Source organism: Eurytemora carolleeae, unplaced genomic scaffold, assembly GCF_000591075.1.
Source record: "Eurytemora carolleeae unplaced genomic scaffold, Eaff_2.0 scaffold2504, whole genome shotgun sequence".
Classification (NCBI taxonomy): domain Eukaryota; kingdom Metazoa; phylum Arthropoda; class Copepoda; order Calanoida; family Temoridae; genus Eurytemora; species Eurytemora carolleeae.
The window spans coordinates 1,375-13,549 of record NW_019398389.1 but is presented as its reverse complement, the minus strand read 5'-3'; the positions used below and the strand labels follow the sequence as shown (position 1 = coordinate 13,549).

The following is a 12,175-nucleotide window of genomic DNA, read 5'->3' as shown; positions in this document are numbered from 1 at the left end:
ATAAATTTTTATTGTTTGTTTTTATTTCAAGAAATTTGCGCTTTGCTGGTAGCATAACTAGAGTTCGCTCCAGGCATGACACGGGGCCCCATTTTAATCAGCTAAAGCAAGCTGTACAGTCTACATACAGCATGTACATTTCAAAAATAGACTTTTTAATGAAATTTATGTGTTTTTGGTTCGTTAATTTATGGCGTGTATTGTTTTCTCAGTTTGTCATTGTTGCAAAAAGGAAATCTTTGGAATAAACGGTTTTGAAAACTGCCCTGCAGACCAATTTTTCGTATGCACCACAAATTTTGTCATAATTTTTCTTACTACACCTTTTTTCGTCCGGGCGTTGCTTATGTTTTTCAAATGTATTTTTTTTTGCCTTACAACACTTTTTTTCAAAATTAGACAATGTCATGTTATTTAATATTAATTGTTTTTGTTTGAAAAATAAAACAATATTTAGAACAAAATTCAGCCTCACCTGCAGTTTATCGCTAGGACCACACCTATATTTGAAATTTTTAGAATTTACGACTAAAGATTAACATTTTTTAGTTGAAAATATAGCAATTGGTTTTGATAATTACTTGAGGAATTATGACATGAAAAGTTCCATAAAGGTTTCATCCATACTTTATCTTTAAAAGATGTTCCTCTTGAAAAACAAAAGAGGAAATTACATTTTTACCGTTATTTACAACAAGACGTGGCTGGAAATTCGAATATAATAATTTACTTTAATAAAGATTGTAGACAAAGCCGGACAAAAAAAAGGATGTGGTCGGACGAAATAATGATTAATTGTGAGACCAATTGTGGTCGGATGAAAGAAAGGAAGTTATTTTATTTGTGGAACTAGATAATCGAGACTGAAACCATACACTGTGCAGTAGTTTGTATCCTGATGGGAAACCTTTGTAATTCTTTCCATCTAGACAAGGAAAACAACATCTGTACTGCAGCTCATGTAAGAAAATCTTAATTTAATGGGAGTGTTCGCGGAAAATGAGAGGGGGTATACGCTGATATCAAATCGAATTCGATATCGATAATCGATCATTATAACTAATTTTACTAATATCTGTTTCGTCATATAGGAAGAAAATGGGTAAAAACGTCGTGTAACTAAGAGCTTAGCGTCCATACAAATTCACATTCGTGAATATTTCAATTAAATCTAAAATTGAACATTCAGACATTATAACCTGTAAGTGTGGAATGCAATTTGATGCCACTTTGTAAAGAGTTGATATTTCATAAATTTTTCAATTTTTTTAGACACAATGTAATTTAAATGCCAATTATTTGGCCGCTTGGTGCCTCTGCTCTCGATCTTTTTGTGTTCCACATGGGTGAGACACCTAACGGTTAAAAAATCGTCGATTTAAAGGGAGTGTTTGCGAAAAATGTAAGGGGGTATTGGCATACGACGAAAAATAATAGCTTTCGATCGCTGAGAATCTTACTTCTATCTGTTACGTCTATAAGGAGAAAATTGTTAAAAACGACTTACTGCAAAGAACGTAGCGTCCATACAAATTCAGAAAGTTGCAATTTTCAACTTGGATTAGGGTTTCCATTTTTCTGGAACAAATTTACATTTTGGAAATGGAATGATCGTAGGTTTTTCCTGTTTACGGAATGGAAACCGTAAAATTTCCAGTTTCCACTTTGTAAACCGGAAATTTTTCCAGTTCACATAACGTAAATTGTAAAATTTCCATTTCGTAAACTGGAAATTTTAACACAATGTTAGACAAAGAAAGCAATGTTAAAACATTAAAAGTTAAAACTTATTAGTTGACATATATTAAATATGCATTTAGTTCTATATAATTATATATTTAAAAATATTTTACTATAGTTTATCACGACTATCTTACAGTTACAGTTTTTACTTTCCCCACAATATTTTTGACCAATTAGTTATTATTTTTTATAGGGTCCTTGCATAGGCTTAGCACCCCCCCCCCCCGTATTTGATCAGGATGGGATTATTGAACCATATAAATAAGAATTTATAAAAACAAGGCTTTAAACAGATAATCAAAAAAATAATAAACTAGACATTTTTTCCAAAATCCGGAACCTTTTCCTTGGAAATGGAAAAAATTTCCGAATCATTTCCGTACGTAAACCGTAACCCAAAATTTTGGTGGAAACCCGGTAACTTGCATTGAAAATATTTAATTCAATTTCAAACAAATCATTCAGACATTACAACCTATAGTTATTAATTATTTTTCGACGCATTCATATTCAGTTAATATTTCATAATATTTTTTATTCGTTTTATATACAATGCACTTTAAATGCCGAAATAGTCTCTGCTTGATCGATGCTTTGAATAATTACTCTGGCAGAGACACCTAGCGGTAAAAAGTGATATGAAGAGTAAACTTAAATTAAAAATTCTCCTGTATAATAGTTGGACAAGCTCGAATATGTCTTGGAAGAAGAAGAAGTTTTTGCTTACGTCGAAACTGAAGTCTTGAAGGGACTGATGCTGGTATGTGAGTATTTAGATAAGTCATTAATGGCGATCGGGCATTTTCTTTTAAATAAAGATAAATCTAAAATTTCTTGTTAACATCAGTATAGTTTGGAAAATGTACCGAAAGCATACTGACAAGAAAAGAAGGACAATATTGACAAGAAATGATATATTGTTATTTTTATCTATGTTTCTAATTCATAATGAAATCAACTTTTATTTTTTAGATCCTACCTTCTACAACAACCACTACAACCACAACAACAACAACCACTACAACAACCACTACAACCACCACTACCACAACAACAACAACCACCACAACAACCACTACAACAACAACAACAACCCCTGCACCAATGTAAGCTCAGTCAAAAGATCAAAAGTTTTCGATGCGTTTTTATTTCAAATACTAACTATCCTTCCTTTAAAAAAGACATGAAACTTGTCATCCCAACCCAACTATCCAAATTGGAGGGAGGATTTTTGCCACACAGCACACTAGACTTTATAAGTACCAAATTTCACCGCAAGGTATCTCTGTTTGTTTGATGCAAAACTTAAAAAAAGTAAGAAAGTTTAGATTCAATTTTCTTACTAAAAGTTTATCATTTAGAAGTCAAGATTTGGGTTTAAAAATCATTTTTATTTTTTTAAATAAAACATTTTTATTAAGAAAATTCAATGAATTTTCGATCAAAAAGATTTAGATTCTTTTATATCTCACTATAATTTACACAGCCAGAGAAATTAAGGTTCATGTGTTAAACAGTGTTTCTTAAGCTAAGGAATTAGTTTAGAGTGCTAAGTGCATGCATGCTTTCATCATTACGTGAAATCCACACATCTGCGGAAACAGCACCAGAAGTTACAGCTTTATGTAGAAATAATTCCGCAATTTATACAACGTCTCGGCTTAATAACTACGCAAACTAGACAAAGAAAAGTTGCCTATTATTTGCGTTGCAAAGTGTGCGATTTTACGTCTCTCACAACATAAAAAGAGCCGAAATCTCTACGCAATATTTACGTAAAAATGCCAAAAGTGACGTTTATATTGCGCTCTTTTTGCGCAATTTGGCTAGCTGGGAACTTCATAACAAGGAAAACTAAATCTAGTGTTTTTAACTTTGATAAGCTAGTTGAATTGTTAAAACTCAAGATCAACTTAGAATCTTAAACCAATCTAAGAACATTCCCTTGGCCTCCCGAGTTCCCCAATCAAAATGATATAGGCAAATCAGTAAAGGGGTTCCTGAGTTATGGTCGGACAAACAATCAGAGATTACAACTTTATATGAGAGTCTTGACCCTATGTACTTTAACTAAATTGCCATTTTCAAATTCAACTGAAACCCTCCATAGGGGTGAAGACGACAGGAGCTATCTATTTTGATTCATCCTGGAGAAATCAGGCGTGCAACTAGACATTTTGTAAGGGAGGGGCAAGAGTGAAGTATTACGCACAAACATTCCCCCCCCCCCTAAACAATTTTAGGAGGGGGGGGCAAGAAAAATGTGTATTATACTCAAACAATAAAATTAAAATAACCGTACCAATCAGATATTCAGTAAGTCAACACATCTGATATGAAAGAAAAAAAGAAATCTATTCTAATTGATTTACAATTTACATCAATATAAATTCATTATTCATCCCTAAATCAAATATGTACATTGTCCTCATTAAAAAATCATGATTTTATATGAAAAATATTTTTTTATATGACACATCACACAATATTTGCGGTGAATATGTAGGATTAATTGAATAGTTCTACTACTACTACACCATTAAATCAATAGCATAATGACATCAAATAATTCAAATGACAACTACTTTAACCAGTACAGCAATATTACTGTCAGACTAACAGATAATTCCATTCCACTGAACATTATTGCAGTCTACAGGGACTACAGGTCTCCAAATTCAAGTGAAACTAACAACCAGGAACTAAATAAACTCTTATCTAATATTAAAAACAACACAGTTCTAATTGGTGATTTCAATTTTCCCAAGATTAACTGGGAAAACAAAACAAGTGACAATTCTAGCAAAGAGTTTTTGGATAAAGTAAATGAAAGCTCTTAGATCAAATGGTATATTTTCTAGCACATAAGGCTGGTAATATTCTTGACTTGGTAATCACAAACAACCCCAATAGGGTGTTAAGTGTTGAGAATGCCGGACTAATTGGAAAAAGTCACCATGATATGATTCTAGTTGAATTAAACTGCACACCCATGAGGAAGGAAAATTTACAGGAGATTCCTAATTGGCAAAAAGCAGACTAAAAAGGAATAAAAAACTTACTTAAAAGATTTAACTGGGAGAGTGATTTCTTAAACTGTTCTACAGAAGAAGCATGGGGACTGCTCAAGACAAGGTTAGAAGACAATGTAATGCTTCATGACCCAAAAATTAAAAGAAGGGCCAACAACAAACCAATCTGGTTGGATAAAAAACCCAAACAACAGTGTGAAGAAAGTATAGACTTTACAAACGACTGAAAGAAAACCATACCCCAACAGCAGAAGATAACTACAAGAAACAGGAGAAATTAGCAGAGATAGCTCTGAATCGTGCAAAGAGAAAATTTGAAAGAAGACTTTCCCGAGCCAGTAAGGTATCCAACAACAATCAGTTTAACGCTTACATCAGGTCAAAAACCAAGTGTAGATCAACTATTGGCCCATTGATAGATAGTGACAGCAACAAGGTTATTGAAGATGACAAAGTGGCCGAACTTCTTAATGACATTTTTGCTGGGTTTCACCATTGATGGTTCAGGTCAAGTACCTTTAGTGGAAAAGATTATAAATCAATGATGTTGTCATAACAAAGAAAGATATTGTAAAAAAGATTAAAAAGTTGAACCCATCCTCTGCTCCAGGTACTAACAACTTGTCAGCACATCTGCTCCGAGATACTTTGGAACCTATTTCTGAAGCATTGCTGATAATTTTCAGAAAGTCTTTGGACTCTGGAGAGATTCCATCAGACTGGAACCAGCTAATATCACCCCAATCTATAAAAAAGGTTCTAAATTCCAACCATCTAACTGTAGACATGTCAGTCTAACATCTATTACGTGTAAGATCTTTGAGAGTATTTTAAGAGATCAGCTCATTACACATCTTTCTGACAACAACCTCATAAATTCAAGTCAGCATAGGTTTATGTCCAATAAATCCAGTGTCACAAATCTACTGGAGTTTCTGGAGACTGTGATGGACTTTGTAGACAAGGGATTTAATCTAGACCTTATTTATCTTGACTTTTCCAAGGCCTTTGATACTGTACCCCACCTGAGATTAATTGAAAAAATCAATGCTTGTTCTATTGGTGGAAAAATTTTAAAATGAATTGAAAGCTGGTTACAGCACAGAACAAAAAGAGTAGTTCTCAATGGATCTTCATCAACATGGAAAGAAATGCTATCTGGGGTACCTCAGGCTAGCGTGTTGGGTCCTCTTCTATTTGTGATATTCATCAATGATATTGATAAAGCTGTAGAGTGTGTTACTATCATTAAGAAGTTTGCGGACGATACAAAAGTAGGACACATAGTCACGAATCCCACTGACTCGGAAACACTTCAAACAGCTCTCAACAATCTGTCCAGTTGGGCAGATCTATGAAGGAAAAGATTTAACACTGATAAATGCAAGGTTATGCATGTGGGAAGAGGAAATTCTGAAACAAACTACTTAATGAACAACCAGGTCATATCTAAAACAGAAAAAGAAAGAGATATTGAAGTTATAATCCATAAATCTCTAAAGCCATCCCTCCAGTGTAAGGAAGCAGCCAGAAAAGAAAATCATGGTGCTTAACCCAAATTTCACGCTCCTTTCATTACAAAGACAGAAAAACCTTCTTAAACCTGTTCACAACTTTAGACCCATACTGAATTTTCAACCCATGGCTTCAACAGGATCAAGAAGTACTAGAAAATGTACAAAAAAGAGCTGTCACCATGATCTCTGGACTTCGCAGCAATAATTATAAAGACAGGTTGAAATAACTCCACATACTTAGTCTGAAGGACAGGTGGATTCCATTTGACATGGTCCAAACTTTCAAAATTGATAGAGATTGATAGAGTTGATAAAAGAGTTTGATTCAAGTTTGAAGAAGACAGAGGAGAGAGAGTAACACGACTCTCAGTAGGTCCCTTGAACATTAAAAGTAAACTATCCAATTCAGAGTTGAGAAGAAGATTTTCCTCTAATCATGTAGTTCAACAATGGAATGACATACCAAAAGAAATAAAAAACGCCAAATCTGTTGGCTCCATTAAAAGCCAATACATACAGTGGAAACTCCGCCAGTCTAAAAATTAGGAAACTAAATGAAAATATTAATGTACCAGATTGGAAGATCTGAAAGATGTATCTACATTGTCCCTATCAGTAGGGTGCTTGATTCCAGACTTCAAGTAAACAAGTATAATAAGTGGCAGAACTGATAGTGAAAATATCAAAAAGTACTTAATAACCTCCTTTTCCCTTTCCCAGGAATTCATAAATCACTAAATTGCAAAACAGGGTGGTTTTCTTGCCCAGACTTAATATCCAAAAAAATAATATATTGTTTATTAAATTTATGTACGATACATTTTTTATCCATTGCCACGCTACAGGTCATGGATAAAAATGTTTTATTTATACTGGAAATTTTCCTCTGGAGGATTCCAGCTGGAAAAGGGGTTTCTTGGGACCCTTTTCTGCAGGAAAAAAATAACAAAATTTTCGTCGGAACTGCTCAGGCTTAAAGTTTGTAAGTTATAACTCTTCAAAATAATATTTTTTAAATATATTCATATGCTTGCAAACGATCTTTCTAATAATCTCAAAACTGGAAATTATCCTTTTTATTGAGTTTAGTTGAAATATACATACAACATGAAAAAAGAAAAACATTAAAATATCTGAGAAATTAAACAAATTACAAGAGACTATTTTGATTGAGAGATAAAGAGGATTAGTAGAGAGGCACAAATATCTTCTAATATAGCATTAAAGGGAATGTGCGCCAAAATTATAACTACAAATTACAGGGGTAGTACTATGATAAACCAGACCTAATATCAGAGCCATTCCAGTCTGATTACTTACTGCTTTAAACAAAAAAATTTGGCATTTTTATAGTCCCAAAGGAAGGGGAAAAAGGCAACTTACGCAACTGATTTTTGGGGTGGGCAGGTTGGCTTGGTCGAAAAAAGATTGCCTTAGGCCACCCCCAGAAAATGTCAGGTTATCTAGAGGCTTGAATGGCTTGATTGCGACTAAAGAATGCCTAAGGCTAAGCAAAATTCTGCATCTAGAAGGTATATATATATATATATATATATTGCAATGTATATGGTTAAAAGTGAGTCCCATCAACAAGTTTACGCAAATCGATGACATTTAAGAAAAAAATTATCTCAAAACCATCTAAAAGAAATCAATTAAAAACAAAATTTTAACAAATAATATTCATGCAGGACCATGAAGGTGCTCTTTTCAGGCAGAATCTTTATAGTAGAGTTACTGATTGAGAATAAGAAACCAAATCTATTAAGCAGAATTTTAAAAGAAACATTAGCGCAGCATACTGTCAAAGATGTGTTAAGATAAAATCATGAATTTCTATAAAAATAAACAAACCATTATGTACAAAAAAAAACAAAAAAAAACAATCTACATTGATGGGCAAACTTCAAATCAGGGAAGTCAGTGCAATATTATTCTTACATTTTGAATGGATTTAATATCTTTTAAATCAGTTCTAAATATGCAGTTTCAGGTTCTACAGTAACCCAAAAAATACGTCCAGGCCACCATAAGCTAAATATTTGTTAAAGCCAAGTAAATTAAAGTTTGACATTTGAATTTACATGTTTAGGCTGAAAAGGCTCCTCCTGCTGGGGTAAACAGGATGAATATAGCTTGATTATATATGTATTTTATTCAGAGTGTGGAGCTCAGTTGTAGATGGACCCTTTGGAGGCACAGGTGGATCAGCCTGGTCAGATTCAGGGGAGGTTCATAATGGACCTCCTACTGGTATTTTTGTGAGGTATAACATTTAAAAAAAAAATTAACATTAACCCTATTCTGATGGGGCTATTTTTGTCTAATATAGATTGGGGGCTATGATTTTGCCCTTAGAGTTGAGAAAGCCGGAAGTGTGATACATGTCTTTAGTCCAACTTTTCAAAGCCTGCTCATTATAAGAAATAATTAGACCTCTATCTTTAATGTTTAGGGTGCTAGGGAGGATTTTAAAAAGTTAAAAAGGAACGTCTGAAAAATGTTCAAAAATAAATATTTTTAATTTTTTTAAAATATACATTTTAGCCCAGTAGCCTAAGTAATAAGAAAGTTATTAACCATTTCCGATTTTTTTGAAACACTAACCCACCAATGACTGCTCTCCACCCAACCCTATGCATCAAAAAAAATGTTTTGTTCAGCAAAATTTGTTCACAACTATGAAGTTAAAAAGTGAAGAAGTTTTAGCGTTCTAATTTAAGCTATTCTAAAGATATTTAGAAAAAACAACTTAGGGGGGGAGAGGGGGAACCCCCCCCCCCATCATGATAGGGTAAATAAAAACCAAGTCTAGAAAAAACCTAGAGTCTTTTCAAATGCTGTTGCTTTTAATCACAGACAAGATTTTGACTAATTCTCTACTGGATCCGAAGATTGAAGACTATTATGATCCCAAAAAAAATGGTTTATAAAGCTAGGCTCAAGAAAATTTGAATCTAGGGCAAGTTCCACAATAGATGGAATTGAATTCGTGTATGGAAATGTGGCAGGTGCACAACATGGTGGAACTGGAGGATCTGTTTTCTCTTGTAATTGGAAATCAGATGACAAGGTTCTCACTGTTAAGGTAACTATCATCATTGCTTGACCTGTAGATGTTAACATACAGGTTTACCCACAGCGGATGAGACTTCAGAGACGACTGTACATTTATTATTTAGTGGTTTTCCTTAGATTGATGGTTTCTCTAGTTCCCTGAATGTACATATAAGTTATAACTGAAACATCATTTTTATCACAATTTGTTCAAACGTTTTAGCGCTAGTAGTAAAAGGTTGATTAAAAGTTCTCTTGCAAATAAGTGCAATTTTCGTGGGAAAACTAAAATTTGTAATTTGCGTTTTTGTTAGCACACCTGAATTTTGCCTGAAATTTGGGGCAATTATTGCAATTTGCGTTGAAAACCCTAACTCAAACCTTTCAGGGCCAAGGAGGTGACTATTTGGACCAGATAGAATTAATTACAGAGAGTGGTGTTAGGTGTGGACCTTATGGTGGTGGAGGTGAGTAAATCATTATTGATTAGGCAATTCATCAAAGGTTTCATATTGTTCGTGTATTTTACAAATTCAAAACATTTTCACATTTATCACATAATCCCAATTTAATGACAATTATCATTTTGAGTATAATCCACAATTTAAAACAAAACTCACTTAATTTCTTAACTTTAGAATTGGATACCCTTAATCCTGATCTCATAATCTGAATATCCATTCTGGAAACTTTTAATTTTCTTTTTAATCAGCTCTTTTTGGATATCCCATTCCCTACTATATGTAATAAAGATATGTTTGATTACAAATACAGATGCATTGATTGGACTAATATCCAATTGAACTAAATTCTGCTGTTCACAAGCCGGTTTTTTGAGCATTTATACAAATATAAATTTAATCATGTTAATATGAGCTTATTAAAAAATGTATTATTTCACATTTGAGGATCCCATTCCCTACTATATGTAATAAAGATATGTTTGATTACAAATACAGATGCATTGATTGGACTAATATCCAATTGAACTAAATGCTGCTGTTCACAAGCTGGATTTTTGAGCATTTAAACAAATATAAATTTAATCATGTTAATATGAGCTTATTAAAAAATGTATTATTTCACATTTGAGGACTATAGTCCTAGTATTTTTTTAACGTTAGTCTTAATAAACATTTATCAAAAACTTACGTTCATTCCATCGATCCTTTGTCCAATTGATATGACAACACATGAATGCAGAAAAATAAAAAATAACTGTTTTTCAAAGGTTAAATACTAAATTAATCTTAAGATAGATGTATGAGAGGATCAAGCATTGATCTCAATATCCCCCATTCTAAAGTTTTGAGTTCTGATGATTAAATTTCCTGCATTTGAAATAAACATTTTAATTTAAACTTATTGAACTTGTTGAAAACAGGTGCATAGCGCCCTGGAACAGATAAATAGCAAAAATAAAACATAACCTTAAATGAAAAATAGCAAATAAAGGGATTGATGAAATCAAGGTTACTAATAATATTTGTTGAAAAAGGGAACTTATGAAGAGTAAAGATAAAACATAACATTTGCATTGTGAAGGTGGAAGTGCCTGGACTTCTAGCCGTCCTGGCTGTGTACTTAAGTACTTTTCAGGTAAAGCAGTTTTTATAAAAGTGTAATTTTTAATTCATAATCTTGGTGTGCCATGGCATTGGAAATATAAAAGAAATATTTAAGCTCTATGCAATGATTTCCACAACAGAAAACAAGCCACTAAACTTAAACTAACCATTATTAACCCTATAAAAGCTCAAAGGTTTTATTTGGTTTGGAAATAATTGCATGAAAAGATTTCTTTTGGAAAGTAAAGACTAGAAAAAATAGATTAAGGACCCATGTAAATGTCGTCTTCAGCTAGAACTTCAAAATTTTCATAATCAAAGATAAAAAAATGTTGTATGTTTTTATCTGTTTTATATGCAAATACTATATAGTCTCTTAATAAATTCATTGATTTTGCCTGGCAGGCTTGCACTTCTAATTCTGTAAGAATTTATCTTTAAAACTGCTTAGCTTTGTTTTGGTCCCCCCTTAAAAAGAAAAAGAAATGTAAGCCCTTCCTGGGAAAAAAAAACCTGAATATGAATCTCTTAATATCTTTAAAGCTATGTTGTTACATGAATCTAAAGCGTGGGTATCATAAAGTATGAATTCTAAAGCTCCACGCTTAACCTTCAAACAAAATACTTAGCCCTACCTTTCAGCAGACAAAGAATCCTACATCCACGTAAAAGAACCAGATATTTCCGGATCAAACAAAACATCAAATACAAAAAACATAAATATATTTCTTACAAAAAACTAAAAGATATAAAAAACTGCACCAATTCTATTTCGTTTATTAAAATAACAAATTGTAATAATATGACATATTAATTAAAATTTATATATTTTTATGAAACCCCTACACTGGCTCCCTGGCTACACCAAGAACGTAGACCTTGAACAAAACAGGCAACCTCAATCCTGCAAGACAAACCGACAAGCAGTTCAAATCAGGATATGAGCTAGAGAGGTTCCTCCAAGTCTCCATAACACAACCTATTTGATTCCATCTATGTTTTACGAGAAAATACATTATTCCAAAAGTTCTTTATTGGCTCAAATGGGATGAGGCGCGACCAAGAACCTGGTACTCCTTGCTATCCCTGCAGCCTCTACCTACACCATGAGCAAGTTACACGCTCTATACTCAAAAAGCCTATAGGATACACTTTTGTATCTTTTGGCCAACAGGTCAGTAATTTACAAATTACAAATTACCTACGTAATCATCGCTAATTACAGTTCTTTTATCTCTGACGGTCCACTTCTGCCGAT

The 12,175-nt window shown here is 33.0% G+C and overlaps 2 long non-coding RNA genes across 2 annotated transcripts; both read left to right on the top strand.

Annotated features, from left to right (window-relative positions):
- Nucleotides 1–852: 852 nt before the first annotated feature.
- On the top strand, nucleotides 853–2,758 carry LOC111717311 (uncharacterized). The gene is made up of 3 exons (XR_002768748.1): nucleotides 853–961; nucleotides 2,423–2,503; nucleotides 2,716–2,758. It is a non-coding gene; the product is annotated as an uncharacterized LOC111717311 (long non-coding RNA).
- A 52-nt stretch (nucleotides 2,759–2,810) lies between these two features.
- LOC111717310 (uncharacterized) lies at nucleotides 2,811–11,149 on the top strand. The gene is made up of 5 exons (XR_002768747.1): nucleotides 2,811–2,849; nucleotides 8,454–8,558; nucleotides 9,254–9,380; nucleotides 9,738–9,816; nucleotides 10,895–11,149. It is a non-coding gene; the product is annotated as an uncharacterized LOC111717310 (long non-coding RNA).
- Nucleotides 11,150–12,175: the final 1,026 nt, after the last annotated feature.